The sequence below is a fragment of the Staurois parvus genome, unplaced genomic scaffold (genome assembly GCF_062004578.1).
Source record: "Staurois parvus isolate SC_StPar_1 unplaced genomic scaffold, SC_StPar_1.0 ptg000884l, whole genome shotgun sequence".
Taxonomy (NCBI): Eukaryota; Metazoa; Chordata; class Amphibia; order Anura; family Ranidae; genus Staurois; species Staurois parvus.
The window spans coordinates 2,527,812-2,535,697 of NW_028318680.1; positions in this window are offsets into that span (position 1 = coordinate 2,527,812).

Genomic DNA, 7,886 nt, shown 5'->3' on the forward strand with positions numbered 1-7,886 from the left:
AGATTTTGTTTTTACTTTAACGTGGTTGCAAAGGTTGTAAAGAACTTTCTGTGTGCTGTTCCCCCTACAGCGCCCCCTAATACTTACCTAAGCCTACTCTCGATCCAGCGATGTGCACAGGAGCCTCTGCTGTGCCAGGTCTCTCTCTCCTCATTGGCTGAGACAAAGCAGCAGAAGCCATTGGTTCCTATTGCTGTCAATCATAGCCAGTGAGCCAATGAGGAGAGATTGGGGACGGGGTCAAGCCACAGCTCTATGTGTCCTATGGTCGCATAAAGCGGAGCTCGGGAGCAAGCACGCACCTGTGCCCTCATAGCAAGCAGCTTGCTATTGGGGGCAGTGGTCAAGGGAGAGGAGCCAGGAGCGCTGGCGTGAGTCCCAAGAAAAAGAGGATCGGGCTGCTCTGTGCAAAACCTTTGCACAGAGCAGGTAAGTATGACATGTTTGTTAATTTTTTTTTTTTTAAACCAAGCTTTAATATCACTTTAAGTACAATTTGATCTTGGAGTACAAAATAAAAAAAGGCCAAAGTTCTCGTATTTTGTTTTTGCATACGCACAAACACACACACCACTTAAGCCTAAGAAAAACTTAAGAACTTTGGTCCATCTGTAAAGTTTGAGAAAAAGTTCCCCTCCTTTAAGGAGTTAGGTATCTTTGTTCTTTTGTTATTACAATACGCTTGATGCCAGTGCTTTACAGCCATTTTGTAATGGCTACACTGGGAGTGCTGGTGTTTTAATGAAAGTCTAAAAAACTGTGTTGTGTCCTGAAACAGGGGAAAAGTTAATGTTTGGCAAATTCTCTTTTCCAGTTCTTAATATTCTTTTATTGCCCTTTCTAGCTCTACTGGTAAATCAAAAAAATATATAATATATCTATATATTACTTTTATTTCTGAGTTTTATATATATATATATATATATATATATATATATAAAATTTATTTTTTTTTCCTTAAGATTAAATTGTTTATCACTTTTAACTATTGCATGTTTTCTAAAATTTAGATACCCATGAATAGTTCCAACAGGCACCGAGATTAAAAAGGAAATGATGAAATGGGATTGATTTACTAAAGCAGTAGAGAGTGCTCTCATAACTTAGCAAAAAGAGTAAAACTGTGTTCAGTTTAATCATCCAATTATATGCAAAGCAAAATCTTGTTTTTCTTTTTTATTCTCCTCCAGACTTACAGGTATAAAATTAAATACAAATTTTCTTTATTCACTAAGACAAATGAATGTTCTCTAATCCTTGTTTTGCTTTCGTCTTTTAAGGTTACTTTGCAGTACAAGCCAAGGAAGCAATTAAAATCCTGTAGTGTATTAATGTGACTTTACTAAACAAAAATGCTGTACATCCAAACTACAGTATTACAATTAGAGGAAAGCAATACAAGACTGAGCGATACCTACAACAAGCATACACATACACAATCTATACTATATTATACTAGATAACTTAGCTCAGTTTATAGCAGTTTCACAATCTCTGCAGACAATGAGAACCTGAGGCTTACTCTACCAATAATTACGGGAGATCGGGCGAAAAGTATCATCAGGTATAGTTTGTTCTGGCACAGACCTTCCTTGGTGTTATTGTATGTCTTTATAGAGTCCTCCTGTCAGCTTAACCTGCCACCAATCTTTTATTTGGAAAGTTTTACCATCCCTACTTGCTGCCAATCAACGTACAGACGTATGTCACTTGACCTCAAGTGGATATAATAGTACCATTTTTTAGAGCCAGCCTGTAAAAGCAGCGAGAGGGGTCACCGCTTTCTGCTGCTTGTTCAGGCTCTCCCGTCCCACAGGAAGGCCCGATCTATTTGCTGGTGCCTCCCCTGGCTTGTTGGACACCGTAACAAAGCTGGGATCTGCTTTGATCTGATCTCTGATATGAACCAGGAACCAATGACCTGACATCAGTGTTTACCCAGATGTCATCGGCACCATTTTCAAAAAATCAAAAGCATTTAAAAAGACCTATTCTTCACAGAATATATTTTACTCCTCAGAGGTTACATAGGATTTTCCCTCAACACCCCTATAAATGTTGTTGCTGTTGGGAAGACTAGGCTGCCTTTATACATGTCTTTTGGAACTGTCCCGTCATTCAGTCTTTTTGGGGGGAGGTGTCCTGGTGTATATAATCTACAACCACCATTTCAGTGCCCTTAACCTCCCTAGCAGTCTGATTATGTCCATATTTCTGTGCTCAAAGCAGTACTTTTTTTGCATGGAAATATGTATTTTTTTTATTGTAGGCCTGTAATTTTTAGGAATAACTCACTGAAATCTGTCCGAACAAGAGTCTAGTAAACATCCCGGGTATGTTAAAATTTGAAACACGAAATCATAAATTATAATTTAATAAATAATCATAAAAAATAATAATATAATAATAATAAATTTAATTCAATAATATAATCAAACCAAAAACACTGAAATTTGAAATAGAGTGCCAAGTTCGCACATCACTGAGCAAAGTCGCAGAATCGTTTTCAGTGTTTGATGATGAATTTCCCCACAAATCATTATCACTCAATTCTGCAAGTGGTTCTAATTTACTATCGCTGTTCTCTAGCTGGTCTAAAACCAATTTTCACCTAAAGGGATGCTTTTTGGATGCCATGGACATTTCTCAGATTCCAGGCAGAAAGAATGGTAAAAATGTAGACAGGGCACAGGACAAAGCACTAGGGACAAAGTGTATGTGAAATGGTTTGATACAGTAATGTTTTACTATGTGATTTTAGTGAATTTAGTGAATGTCTCTTTTTGTCATTTTCAAATTTCCCGCCAGTTCCATCCCCGTACATCCCGACGCTCGCAGGGGACGGAACCCAGAAGACAGATGCCGGCATCCGCCGGAGGACATTACAGGGGACACTGCAGGAGAGACATCGCAGGAGCACAGGACAAGGTAAGCCTCTCCTCTGATGATGTGCTTATAGCACGAAAGGCCTAAGGAGGAGCTGTGCAGAGCGTGACGTCATTTCACCGCCGGAGCCACGAGGAGGCCCGGCGGCCATCTTTGAATGGGTCAGTACTGCTGTTTGCACTTTTAATCCTTTTTGTGACATGCATACTACCCTGTGTTTAGCTCTTTAATAAATACTATATTTTTGAACATACTACACTATTTCTGGCACTTGTTTTTTGGGGCTCCTATGTGGAGCTATCACTCCCACAGAGAGGGTGCCTATGCCATCTAGAGGAGGGATCACCACCACCATAGAGGATTACTTGGCTGACCTTAAGGGGATCTCTGGACCTGAGTTGGAGCCCTGGATGACCCATCATGAGAGGGATGCCCACCACCCGCTCTATAACGGATCCATCTTCTAGGATGATCGTTGTTACATGCGCATAATCCATGCGTTTCTGGTGAGTGCGCATTGCTATTATTTGAGGCAGTATAGCTCTGGATATCCTCACTACCCCTGCGAGTACCAAGGACACTTGATTGACTTTCAGTTTGTTGTTTTTCTTGCTGCTTTCTTACTGTTTCAGCATTGGATTTATTTACAAGCGCTGCACCATTTTATTTATCTTTATACTAGGACAAGGTAAGTGATTGAAGGATCCCGGAGCAGCGCCACATGGTAAGCCCGAGTGTAGCTCGGGGTTACGGCTTGTGGTACTGAAACTTTACCCCGAGCTACACTCGGGAATACCGCCAGGGAAGCTACCTATTGATGTATGCATTTTAGGATTGGTTCATCTCTTGGCAACGATGAGAGCTTTGAAAACATGATTAGGTTTGTTATTGTTTTTTCTTTTCAATGCTATACTCCTTAAGTGGAAATCTCCCTCAGCCCCCACACTTGACTTTTGGAAACATCTGGTCAATACAGTGGTTCCACTGTACAAATTCATGTATGAATTTGCCACCAAAAAGTTTTTAAGGTATAGGACATCTGGTTAGAATCGTCTACTGCTACCACTTCTTCAATGATCTTATAGTTTCCTTCTGGAAATGACATACTGCAGTCCTGTTGGAAGCTTTATTTTCATTAATCATTTGTTGTAGTCCTTGTGTGAGGTTTATTGAGTGCTGGAGGGCGCTGGTTGCCATGTCATTATTTTTCTATTTTCTTTTGGGGGGGGTTTTCCCCTTTGCTGTGAAATTCAAGCCTGGGTATGACCAATAGGCTTTGTTTTGTACAACCTTAAATAACTTTCAATAAACAGAATTAATAAAAAAAACCCACAGATATTGGTGTTTTAAATGCTTTTGATGGCAGAAGAGGGATTTGAGTACCTGTCACATGCCTATTTCTGTCACAAGAGATGTTTATATTCCTTGTGACAGCAATAAAAGTGATAAAAAAAACTGAAGCAAGAATGTAAAAATAAAAAAATTGCATTAATTAAAAATAATTTAAAAAAAAATTAAAGTGCCCCATCACCCCACGTACTCATTCACAAAGGTGAACACATGTGTCAGTCCTGCACGCACCCAAACAGCGATCGTCATGTAGATGTGAGGTATCACTGCGAACATCAGATCTTGAGCAGTAATTCTAGCACTAGATAAATGAATAGTGGATTGGTGCTGCGCTACTCAGTGCATAAATATATAAATAAACATATACATAAATGTATTGAATGTAATGAAGAGTTAAGATGAAATATACCCCATCCCCAAGTGTGAAGATGGAAAAATAATAAAACAACAAATGTAAAAAACAGCCACAGGTTTAAAAAAACTTGTCCAGAACTACTTAATATAAACCATCTACACAGCCACAAAGTGGAACCAAGGGTGTGCGCAATTTTAAAGCATTACATGTTTGGTATTTATTCACTCGGCGTAACATCATCTTTTATACTCTACAAAAATTGGTTATCTATTGTGTTTTTTTATATTAACATTCAATGTATTTTTTCCTAAAAAAATTACATTTGCAAACCACTGCACAATACCACACTTTCTGGGATGGTATCTACCGCATGTTATCTACCCTTTTTAAAAAACCACTTGTGCCAACTCCAGACATCTCCTTGCTCAATTTCCAACCCCCCTCTATTTCTAAAACCCAGTTTAAACTTCTCTTGCAGATCACAACCTCTGCTAAGCAAGTTATAGCAAAATCTTGGAAAACCTCATCTCTTAGCATACAGGCGGTTCGGAATAAGGCGATACAGGCTAAATGGAAGCTACCATCACAGACACAATTCCTAAATTTTTATCGATCTGGTCCTCCTGGGTTGATCACTTCCTCCCTCAGGGTTTCGATGAATCGCTGCTTCTCCCTTAATACTTCCTCACCCTGGAAGCTGCTCCGGAGCACTGGTTTGGTCCCACTTTCCCCTCCCGTCCTGGAAGTCACTCATCCTATCCGTCTCCTTTTCCCTTCACCCTCCCCTATTTTTTCTCACCTTTCTATTCCTTCTTTCCTCTCCTCTTTTTTCTGGATATTTTATTTAGTTTATTAAGTTTGTTATAACCATACAGATGCTCTAAGGCCCTGGGCCTCCCGCTCTTCTATGCTGCATATATGGTACCGTTTGTTGTATCCTGCTGTATGTTCTACATTCCTGTAACCTAATAAAATGTTTGAACAAGAGAAGTATCCATTCTCTCTCTCTGTATATATATATATATATATATGTATATATATATATCTAACGCAAAAACGCAACACAATGCTTTAGCACATAAACCTCTGTTTTGACCATATGACCTCTGTTTTTTCCATAGGACCCAAAGGAGCCATCACCTCTAAGTCTAAGGAGAGTTGGTCACACATGTGCATTGCATTACTTTATGGCCCATGTAGAAGGTATTACATAACATGGATAGGTAAGGGGAATTGGATAATATTGGGTAATATGCTTTAAAAATACCTTTAAATAGGATCTGTGTCTTAATAAACGCAGGTAAGAAAGGGACTGAATATAATTAAACTCTAATTGCAGCTCTGCTATCACTTTAAATAGTATGAGCCATGCTAGCCAAACTATTTCTTTACTAATTGCCACTTTCAGTGCTGTATAAACTGAATTTAGCATCAGCTATGTACAATATGCAGCTTTATGTTCCAGAAGTGGTAAGTGGACTTCCTGTTTACAGTCAGAACAAAATAGAGATGGCCTGAACCATTCACAGGAAGCCTTGTATTTTATCAGTGAACACAAGACTTTCTCTGAGGGAAAGAGGCAGGCAGATGATGTCATGATCTCCACCTTAGTCATTCACAGGAAGATTTGTATTCATTGGTAAAAAAACATTTTTTGTGTAAATGGTTGAGTTGCTCTCACCCTGACTCAATTTTGTTCCAGCAGCAAATGTTAAATCCCCATACCACTGCCAGAACACAGCGCTGAATAATGTATGTAATTGATGCTACATACTGTACAGTTTATATGGCATTGACAGCGGCCACAGCAAAGTAAAGGGAATAGCAAGCAATTTAAAGTAATAGCAAAGCTGGTGTAAGGCTATAACCATGAAACTTGTAAAACCAAAATACAGTAATAACTAAAGGAAATCTGATCTGAGGAAATTACAGGGGTTACTGTTGCTGACATCTTTTGGAAAATTCTAGTTGCTATACTGCCTCTGGATTAAATACATTCTGAGTCACTAACACAAAACAAGCAGACAGACAGTAAAGGCAGAGGGGAGTCAAACCCCCTGACCTGCATACTTGTTCCTGGACAGTACTTCATAACATTTCAAAGCTATTGATTATGACAGGCAGGCACCAGATGGAAAGGTTATCAATCACTATCTTCAAATTATCCCATTAACGTTTGTTTAAAGCCTAACTCTGAGCAGTTAAAAATTATTAACATTGTCCCCCACCCCCTGCCAAAGGTTCTAGTTCATTTTGTATAGGAGATAGGCCAGAACAGATTATTACCCACCTTAATCCAGGGTATAATGATCTTCCTACCCCCTATGGATTTACTTGTGATGACAGGTCTCCCGAAGCTTCTTCTCTTGCTGGGCTCATCTGACACATCTTGTCACCACTCTTTCTCCAACATCCTCACATACTTTAGAGGACCAGCAGCCATGTCCCATCCAGATGACTGTATGTGATGACATAGGAGTGTCCACACACATTCCAGCATTCTAGAGAAGAGGACCACCAGCTGTTGCAGCAATAAGTATTACTCTGTGCAGGCCCATCCCCTAGCATTTGAGGTATTACTCTTAATGGGTTATATTATTTACAATAAAAACATTTACAGGCATTCTATACACTATTAACTTTTCTCTGGGATGATTGTGTAATGGACCGCCTGACAGCACCTCTATCAATCCCCTGGCAGAGCCTCCCCAGAGTGCGGAGTCTAAGCACCGGAGCACTTGTTCACCAGGACCCCTGATGGTGGGGATGGACTTGGAGCGCTCCGGTACCAGGTCGCAGCTGCTAGGTATCTCCAACAGGGGTAGAGGAGTCTGGCAGGAGCTCCAGGGGGCTAAGAGTCTGATGTGAGTGAGCCTAGTGATCCCTGCGGGATGGATGAACTAAATCAGAGTCATACAGGCCGGGTCTGTAACTAGCGGGTCGGTGAGGTACAAAACGGTAGGCAAAGGATAGTCAGGTCACACGCAGGGTCAATACCAAAAGATCATATTTAAAGGGGAACATCCAGGAGCAGAGTCAGGTAGGCCAAGGGTCAGGACAGGAGAAGGCAGCAAGGTCAAACAATCCAGATCAAGATACTCACAACACAGGTAACAGCATACAAAGACCATTTGGCAACAAGTGTTTGTGCAGAGCTGGTTTAAATAGCCCGCCCTGCACCTGACAGGCGCAGCCTAGGTCCTAGTGCCTGCCTAGTACTGTCAAGACGACAGGTGCGCCTGGGTCCTAGTGCCCTGCCACCTACACGTCTTGGCAGACACCTACGCCTGTGTAG